We start from the raw sequence: 10,530 nt of genomic DNA on the forward strand, positions 1-10,530 counted from the left end.
GTTTTCTTGAATATACATACTATTACGTAAAAATTATTAGACGTCCCGATTTAGGACAAAAATAAATGGTCAGTTTATGTATACAGCGTCCACTCTATATACAATATAAACATTATTAGGGATTCAGTCTGTAACCCGATACAGAATACAAAATTAGAATCTTCCGATTAAATTTCTTATTCTGTTAAATTATTTACCACACGGTTCTGAGGATTATTTAGGAATTAAAGTACACGAGCAGAAGAAAATCTTGTCGGGTTGTGGTCCCGTGGTTAGTGTCGCGAACTCAGAGTTTCTCGGTTCGAACCCACTCTACCACAATTTGATACCTATTTCTAATAATGAGCCGCATAGGCTCACAGAAATAGTATGAAATGGAAATATTTGTGTAAATAATAAAAACACAAATATTTCTCTTTAAAATTTAAAAAAACATATACATAAATATACAAGGTTCTTGGCGAAACCGGTTGGAGAAAAAAATGTACCAATAAAAAGATGGTTAAAAACAAAGTGGTTTTTATTTTATAAAGATTTATTTCCTGTTTATCATTCGCAACTTTACTAAGAATCGGTAATTCGCGGGTGTCGAGATAACATTATTCGGTGAGGAGGGTGTGGCTACGCCCTTTTTCACTGCCTACCCCGCCAGATAGCCGTGAAGCGAGTCGGGTTTATCAGGCTCAAGGCTACCTGCGGCTAGGAGCGCAGCAGGCTGCAGGAGACACGCGCCGAGTTAGGGTAGGGCCGAGGGGAGGAGCGCGCGCCGCCGCCGAGGGAGTGTATCGATCCGGGGCTCTCCCCTACACGACTGGAAGAACTAAAAACCATCTGCGATTTCCATAAGCGATGCAAGCCAAAACGGATCCAGCCATGCAAATGAAATATCTTCAAACTAACATATTATTATGCAAATAAAATTATCCTATCCGTGAAGGTGACTGCTTCACGCCTAACTTGTTGGCCGAGTGGCTCAAATTCAAAACGCGATGTGTGCCTGCCATGCGATACATAAACATGTATATTTATCGGGAGCAAATACCAATCTAGAAACATGATTTTGAGCAAAATCTATGGAGACTGAAAATTAAATAGATGTCCTAGGAAACAAATGTACTAATTCCAGTATTGGTGATCGATTGTATTTTTCATTATTTTTTTTTTAAATAACACATTTTGAAAAATAAGATCGAGAAGATTCGTAACGCAACTTCTTTAGTAAAAAAAAAATACGCAATCTCTGTTGATAGATTATGATATCTCACAGTTTTTAGAATTGTTTTTTACACAGTTAATTTTTTTTTAATTACCTAACGTCCAAGTGACCCTGAAATCTAGCTACGGCTTATGCAACACCGCTTATCATGATCCTACTCATGCTTCAACTATGTAAGTTTTATAGCCTATGCCTACTCGTGAGTGGATTTACTCTTTATGTTTAAAGTTACTACAATTTCATATAATTTATGAGTGAAAATTCTAGACAAAAACACCCGCGTTACACAGCTTAATGAAAGCGCCCTCAATGTAGTATTTTACGAAAATAACGCTGTATAAATTATACTGTCGAATCTAAATTTATCCTTAACTAAAATTTATTATATTGTAAATGTCCAGAAAAGATCTGAAAATCCTGCAATTCACAGGAATTTCTTCGTACCCAGATCAACATCTGTTGACGATATATCCTTTTCGACCATTCGTGGACGATTCTCTGAAAAATTACAGCAAATGTTTCGAGATTTATGAATGAAATATAATGCGGCAGGGGTTCGTAACTTTTGCATGCGATCCGTATATATTTTTTAATTAATATTAAAAAAAAAAGTAATTTAAGTGGAAAGAATGGATAATGCGAGAAACAAAACGTTAGTGGATTTTGGGTCTGATGCAGGAAAACAGATTGATAATTACTGACATGGTTTGCGTAATCATCAAATAATTAAGCTACTACTACCACCACACCGCTTCCCCGCAGGGGTAGGTAGAGAGGATGGAACGCCATACTCTTTTGTTCGCTTCCTTCACATCTATACATCTAATCATACATGCCCTCCGATTAAGCAGACATTTTTTTGTTCTCCCGCTCATATTCGCCACATGTATTTTCTTAGTCATTCTCTCCTTATCCATTCGCTCCACATGTCCATACCAATAATTAAGAAATAACATGTTTTTATAAAGGCAGTTCATTTTACCTGTATTTTTTTCTAAACCCTTATCCGCACCCCAATGGTGCATAGGGCACTGCGTAATACAAACGCAGTGTTATCTTGATCGTTTACACATGAAGGAAAGGTGATCAGCCCTCAGCTTCAGGTACCAGTCCAGGGTAGTATCGAATAAATAGTACAATGAAAAAACTCACTTATATTTATTTTACCCCACCTGGGAATCGAACCCGGGACCTCCAGAACGGTAGCCGAGCGTGCTGACCATTACACTACGGAGGCGAACAAAATTTTACCGGTATTAACCTTGCTAAAACGAACGATTATAATAATACTAATTTTGGATCATTTATATAGCGCCATGCTCGTAAAATACTATCTCAAAGGCACAAGTCTCGTCAAATAAATTTATTCCTCCTTATTCCGCCATCTACAGTTTGAAGTTATGGTTATAGTATAGCATTGGTTTTATGCACATTAAAGAGCAAGTAGAAAAAATATAAAAATATAATTCTTTTACAACAAACTCTAAATTTTATCTATCTTTTAAAATCACTAGTAGTTACATCTGATTGTAAAACGGTTCGCAAACTCTGGAAGTCGGGAGGGTCAAGGTTTTAAAATAACAAAATTTAGAAAAAAACTTGTCACAAAATATTGCGGACATCGGTGTATAGAAACGATTTTTTACTGGCACCATAAAATAAACATTACAAATATATGGATTGCTTTTTTTAGAGACACATGTTTCAGATATTCGTGGATCCATTTCACCCACAGACAAGAGAACCTCATTCCAACCGTCATTCTGCAGGATTGCATTTTTTCTTTTCGCTAACTTTTATTTCTTATCAGATCACATACCAGTGATAAAATAAAATTCAATAAAAACATAATTCAATAATTAAAGAAAACACTTCGTTTTTTACCACTTGAGTTTTATTATAGATTACATGTTTCAGAAGTTAAACTTCCATCATTCAGGTCTGTATAATAACTAAAATATAAAATATAAAATTTTTCTATAAATAAGGAGAGGGGAAAGTAAGGGGAAGGGGTTAGTCAAGGAACGGAGTTTGAAAACAAAGGAAAAATTGAAAGCAATGGCGAAGAATTTTATAATAGATACTAATAATAATAATCATATAATAGATACTAATCACTCATTTCACTCTCATAAATTAAAATTATTACACCTTGTTCCATATAAAGGCCAAATTATGAATTATCTTGAAAATTTAGAAATACAAAAAAACCTGAATTCTAATAACAATTTATTAAATAATATATTGTTTCAAAATTCTTCGCCATTGCTTTCAATTTTTCCTTTGTTTTCAAACTCCGTTCCTTGACTAACCCCTTCCCCTTACTTTCCCCTCTCCTTATTTATAGAACAATTTTATATTTTATATTTTAGTTATTATACAGACCTGAATGATGGAAGTTTAACTTCTGAAACATGTAGTCTAATAAAACTCAAGTGGTAAAAAACGAAGTGTTTTCTTTAATTATTGTAACATGTCTTACCACAAAGTTAATGCCGAAACAATAAATAAAACATAATTAAAAAATATATATATATATACTTAAAAAAAGGGACTAGCAATATCAATTGTTCTGTAGAATTAAAATATATATTAAAAGTCTTCTTCCTTCAAGCAATATTCCTTTCTTTATTTTTTTCTGTGGAGTTTTATATATGAATAACATTTAGATCCTTGAGAATACATGTATTTATTATTTTATTTATAGGATAATTTATATAACACCGTTTTCGTGAAAATTCACCTGATGGGCGCATTTTAACATTTAAAACGACACATGAAAATAATCATAATAATAGCATTAGTAAATAAGAAAAATGTAAAACGACCTTAAGACGATTTTTGAGGACCTTGTCATTATAAGTGGCTTGATATTTATTTTTAATACATTTTATTATATTTTTAAACTTTAAAAACGATCTCCTGAAAAATCAAGTTTTTTGATATATGACGTTGTTGAAAGGAGTGAGAGTATGTATGTACTCTCCGATTACGCAGACTTTTGACACCACCAGATTTAAGGTTCTGATCGATCTGATCGTGCCGAGTCTTTTTCGGTCGTCCTCGTTCTATTTTCCCGCTCACATTCGCCGCATATACTTTCTTAGTCAATCCATTCGCTCCACATAACCATACCACCTTAAAGAACTCTTCTTAATCTTTGCAATAAAAACATAGTGTTTTAATTTATTATCTAAAAATATATGTAATGTGTATATATTTTTGTTTTAAATTATCAAAAGGAAACACGATTTACCAGTATGTAGTTAGTTAATATTAAAATTGTATTGAAGAAATGGGGAAAAAAACACCCATCACGGTGAAAGCCGGCAAACGGCGTGCAAAACGAGGAGTCTGGACTATTTGTTAGACAAGGATGGTGCCACCCGACTCCCACTAGCTAGAGCGAGGAGAAAAAGGGCGTAGGCCAATTCGGGCAGGTCAGGGATATAACGCTTGGGGTAGGATTTAGAGCAAAATGCACAGAAAAATAGATCCTTTGTACTGGCGTCACAAAAGAGGAATTTCCATGTATTTTTTTTAAAGGATACGAGGGTAGAAAATATACTGTATGGATTTGGCGCTCTGAAATAATCCAGTTCATAACAAATGATAGTACAATTTGTAAACATTTCGTAAAAAGGGATATTATCACACCTCGTCCAACTGTATAATGTATATTGACAAATGTTTCCTTTTTATGCTAGGGAAAGTATTTATTTCAGCCGAAATGAGATTTAAAACATATGTATTGATTTTTCAAAAATGAAATTGAAATGAAATGAAATTGAAAGCGGTCAGGTTAGGTGTCGAAATAATCGGCGGGTATGTATGAGGAGATGCATGAACGTGGAAAAGGCGAATAATGTTGTGGCAAAGACAGAGCGGAGTGGCGTTCTATTCTCTCTGCCTACCCTTGCGGGGAAGCGACATAATGGTTAGTTAGTTAGTTATATATAAACTGTTCCACATCTCCGAATCATCTCAGCACACCTTTCTTAATTTTATCGATGCTATCTCAGCCTTGCATTCTATCCTTATTTCACCATTCGAACATCTATCATACATCGTTTTGCCGCACATTCGTCTGAAGGATCGCATTTCGACGAAATATATACTATTGTATATATACATATGCATTTCATTCATTCAAACCCTTACCGCACCCCAATGGTGCAAAGGGTACATCATACAAACGCAGTGTTATCTCCCTCCGCTTCAGGTACCAGTCCAGGGTAATGTGCATAATTCAATAATATTGACTTTTTTTCATCAGCCGAAGTAGTTGGATTATATTTTTTTAAAGATTTATGATACTCTTGTATGAAAAGCCAACACCTTCTTTTTGGTGTGATCAAAGTTCATCTTTACCATAAAGTGATACTTTACGAAAAATGTATATTTACGAGATATCATAAATATTTTTATGCGCTCGCAGAAGTAGGTACAATTTTTATTATAACACAGTTCGATACCGGGCTGTTTTACTGTCACTTTATAGTACTGATTATAGGCATAAGCCGCTTGTGCACTACACTGAATTTCACCGTCCGGCAATCCGGTTTTGAAAAATTAAAACGACTACGCCAGTTTAGCGTGATCAAATTTACGCGCAACGTGTTCACGCACCGATCAAGAGCACCGATCCGAAGAAAGATGGACAAAATCACAAGCCAATCCTAAAATTATTGAACTATGCATATTACCCTGGACTGGTACCTGAAGCGGAGGGCTGATCACCTTTCCTTCATGTGTTAACGAACAAGATAACACTGCATTTGTATGATGCAGAGCCCTTTGCACCATTGGGGTGCGGTAAGGGTTTGAATGAAAAAATGCATATGTATTATTGTATATATTTCGTCGAAATGCGATCCCTCAGACGAATGTGCGGCAAAAAGATGTATGATAGATGTTCGAATAGTGAAATAAGGAAAGAATGCAAGGCTGAGATAAGCATTGTGGATAAAATTAAGAAAGGTGGGTTGAGATGATTTGGACATGTGGAACGTTTTATATATTCATTACATTTAGATTCTACTAACTAACTAACCATTATGTCGCCGCTTCTCCGCAGGGGTAGGCAGAGAGAATAGAACGCCACACCACTCTGTCTTTGCCACAATTGAATTTTACCGTCCGGCACTTCAGTTAGTGTAAAAAAAGGATGATTGGCTTGGATTGGCTTGTGCTTTTGTCCATCTTTCTTCGGATCGGTGCTCTTGATAGGTGCGTGAACACGTTGCGCGTAAATTCGATCACGCTAAACTGTCGTAGTCGCTTTTATTTTTAAAAACCGGACTGCCGGAAGGTAAAATTCCGTATAGTGCACAAGCGCACATACTGTTTTCCGGGGGTATGAATATCCGTGGGTGCGAGGTGAGGACCATAAACCCAAAATGTTCTATAAAAACCATCATCGCAGCCTATCGTGCATAGGGGCGAGTGTTTTTGCCTATAATTTTCACTCATGAATTACATGAAATTATAGTAACTTTAAACATAAAAAGTAAATCCACTTACGCGTAGGCGTAGGCTATGAAACTTAAAAAGTTGATGCCTGAGTAGGGTCATGATAAGCGGTGTTGCATAATCCGTAGCTAGATTTCAGAGTCACTTGGACGTTGGGTTATTAAAATAAATATATATCTATATATATATCTATATATATATATATATATATATATATATATATATATATATATATATATATATATATATATATATATATATATATATATATATATATATATATATATATATATATATATATATATATATATATATATATATATATATATATATATATATATATATATATATATATATATATATATATATATATATATATATATATATATATATATATATATATATATATATATATATATATATATATATATATATATATATATATATATATATATATATATATATATATATATATATATATATATATATATATATATATATATATATATATATATATATATATATATACATATATATACATATATATACATATATATATACATATATATATATATATATATATATATATATATATATATATATATATATATATATATATATATATATATATATATATATATCGTGCATAGGTCACAGTATCGTATCGATTGTACAAGTAATAATAATAATAATAATAAAGTTGGATAATTTATATACCGCCATTTTCGTAAAACACTACCCCAAGGGCGCCTCAAGTAGACTGAACGCAGCGAAATGCGATCCCTCAGAGGAACGTGCGGCGAAACGATATATGATAGATGTTTGTACGGTAAAATAAGGAAAGAAGGCAAGGCTGAGATAAGCACTATCTACACCTAGTGGAATTAAATTAAAATTAAAATTAAAAAAGGTGTGTAGAGATGGTTTGGACAAGTGAAAGGTGTGAGTGAGGAAAGAACGGTTAATTTTTTAGGCAAATGTAGTTGTAAAAAGAAGCAGAAGAAGACCGAGGAAAACTTGGCACAATCAGGTATGTCAAATATTTTAAATCGGCCGGATCAGGAGTCGAAATAATCGGCAAAGTATGTATGAGGAGATGGCGTTCTATTCTCTCCACCAACCCCTGCGGGGAAACGGCGTGGCGGTTAGTTAGTTATTTATTTTTTTAATTAATAAATATAAAGCGACGTTGCATCTACTTCTTATACCCTCAATATGTTAAATAAATTTAATTTTGAGCAACGATGTTTCCCGGATAATTCCAATTAAGTGTGTATTTCATTCATAAAATAAGTTGTAACGAAGGATGAACACATGTGCGCAATTTGTGTACGACGAATGCCGTCCTAAATATAATACATTTGTATTGCCGTAGTAAACAAGATGACGAAAAAGGAATTTTAAAATTGCTCAAAACACGTTATCCTTCGAAAAAAATTCAAGGCCGGGTTTTTTTTTTATGGGCTATATTTAGAACTGGGAGATTACGGTCCGTGGTTCCCGTGCATTTCCGAGCGCATTCATGCTAGTGCCTTCTAAACTAAATACGAGCCGCAATGCAAGTTTGGAAACGTCATATCAGCAGTTATCGGTAAACCGGTTCTCAATGTTTTTAATGCGATAAATCATTGAATATACGCCGCGCATAAAAAGCAAATTCGAACAGCAATTCAAACAAAAATAACAAAATGTCTTGTTAATAATTATATGTTATACTATTGTACTATAACGTTAAATTTCTCATTGAAATGTACTGACACTATCTGTCAACGAATTTTAAACAACTTAACAAAGTAAGTTATTGCTTCAAAGCTTACGTATATGCATGTATATTGTACAAGAAATTTAATAATACAAACAAGTACAAACAAACTGAAATAATTGGTATAATTTAATTATTTATATATTTATGTTTCCAAATATATAAAACTTTGGTGGATTGTAAAAAAAAGCAATCAAAATAATATAATATTCCATAATTATTTTTTATTATAGTTGCAAAAATACATTTTGCGATAGCCAGACTGTAGATATTATTTTATTCTACGGTTATTAGTGATTATACACTATTAAATAATAATAATAGTAATAATATTGGATAATTTATACAGCGTCTTTTTCCTAAAATATTACCTCAAGGGCTATTTATAGTGATACATCAAAAATGCACACTCAACTGAACAACATTCTATAAATATTATAGGTACATATATTTCAATGGCATTACCATTTAATGGGGAGTTAACGTGGGAGTTTTCAACAATCGATTTCTAACAATCATTTCAATAATTGATAGACTATTGATATATACATGCAGGTATATCTAGAAAACTATTCTATGCAAATAGGTACTGCTGACGAGAAATTAAGAAAAAAAATTATAACAAATAATTTATAAAATATAAACAAAAAAAGTTAAATATAAACAAAATGTATCGCGTGTTTTGCTTTTCTCCGATAGAAAATTCACAAAATATACCTGCAAAATACCTGCAATAAATTCAGATGCAATCATGGATATATTTATTATATTATTGTAATATAAGTGCTTATATTTATATAGGAGGCACTGATTCCTGTTCATAATATCGCCCCGAACTAGTGGAGTCCTTGAAATGTAATCAATAGGAAGGGGATGCAGCGCACCAATTTTAATCGAAATTATTTGGTACGATAATTAAAAAGCGTGTGTAAAGCCCATGTATACATCAATATTTTTTGGAAGCTTCCGATATTTTAGATTTTTTTTCGATAAACGGTAAAAAATTAGATACCATTGTATACAAAAATTAATTCAAGTAAACTTAGGTTTCATCACTTTATGCAAACAGTGATATTTATCATCTCGGTCACTAAAATAAATTGTATTGACAAAACTATAGTAAATAAATGTAGGTATGGAAGTAAGATTATTTGATACATCAGCTTTTTCGATTGGATTCATAAGCGTTAGTAAACCCATCCTGAAATATCATATAAATTTTTAATGTTTTTATTATAATTACCAGGATCGCTAAAATACATTTGTCATACCATTATTCTGACGAGTTCTAATAATATTTTTCAAAAGCCGCACATTTATTTTTCGAGACCTTTTGTGCATTCATACTGTCGTACATACATACTTATTCGGTGTTAATGATTCGCCGGTAATAAAATTAGAAAATAGTGCATTATGAACATTATTTGGACGTGGAAGTAATTTAAACATGTGCTATTAACAGATGTTCTCAAATGCATTCTAAAACGGTCGGAGATAAACAAATGGAATTTACCCAGCACCGCCGGCGTACGTCAAAATTGTTCGTGATACCAAGGCATAAAACGAGACTACAAGAAGCGTAAGGACTACGATTTAAACAAAATGTGAATTAATAAATATAACTTACATGTCAATGAATGAAGGTTTGCACAAATAAGTTCACTAAATGATAATTCACATACTAAGAACAACACAAGCTTCTTCTTCACTGGCAACGCGACCCAACGAGCATAAATTTTTCTAAAACTGACGGATCGGGGTTGCCTATATTCGATTAATTTTCTGGATATTCCAAATTAAATTAATTATATTTTCAATCCAATGTTTCGACTTTCAAATAAAGATGTAACTTTGAGAGAAGTGAAGTTTAATAATAATCGAGGTGTACGTCAAGTAAGAGCTTCGCACTAAAAAAAATTCCACCCTTATTTTTTTTGATATGAATAATTCTAAAAATCTGAAAAATGTCGGTCTCGCAGAAGTTATCTCATCGTGCTACACTTTTAAATTAAACGTGATTATATAAAGAATTTGTATTTAATAAACTTTTTAACATGTTAATTAGCAAGTTGATTAAGAC

General features: G+C 32.6%; 1 protein-coding gene across 2 annotated transcripts in view; it reads right to left on the reverse strand.

The window, feature by feature from the left end:
* The window catches only part of wech (tripartite motif containing 71 protein wech), a 28,800-nt gene extending 18,602 nt beyond the window's left edge, over positions 1-10,198 (reverse strand). For both annotated transcript variants that reach the window (XM_088268039.1, XM_088268040.1), the window contains exon 1: positions 10,078-10,198. The gene's annotated coding sequence lies outside the window, so the exon portion shown is untranslated. The remainder of the gene's footprint in view (positions 1-10,077) is intronic.
* Between the last annotated feature and the right edge of the window lie 332 nt (positions 10,199-10,530).

The sequence above is a fragment of the Brachycentrus maculatus genome, unplaced genomic scaffold (genome assembly GCF_059751285.1).
Source record: "Brachycentrus maculatus isolate JH-2025_06_01 unplaced genomic scaffold, ASM5975128v1 h1tg000311l, whole genome shotgun sequence".
NCBI classification, from domain to species: Eukaryota; Metazoa; Arthropoda; class Insecta; order Trichoptera; family Brachycentridae; genus Brachycentrus; species Brachycentrus maculatus.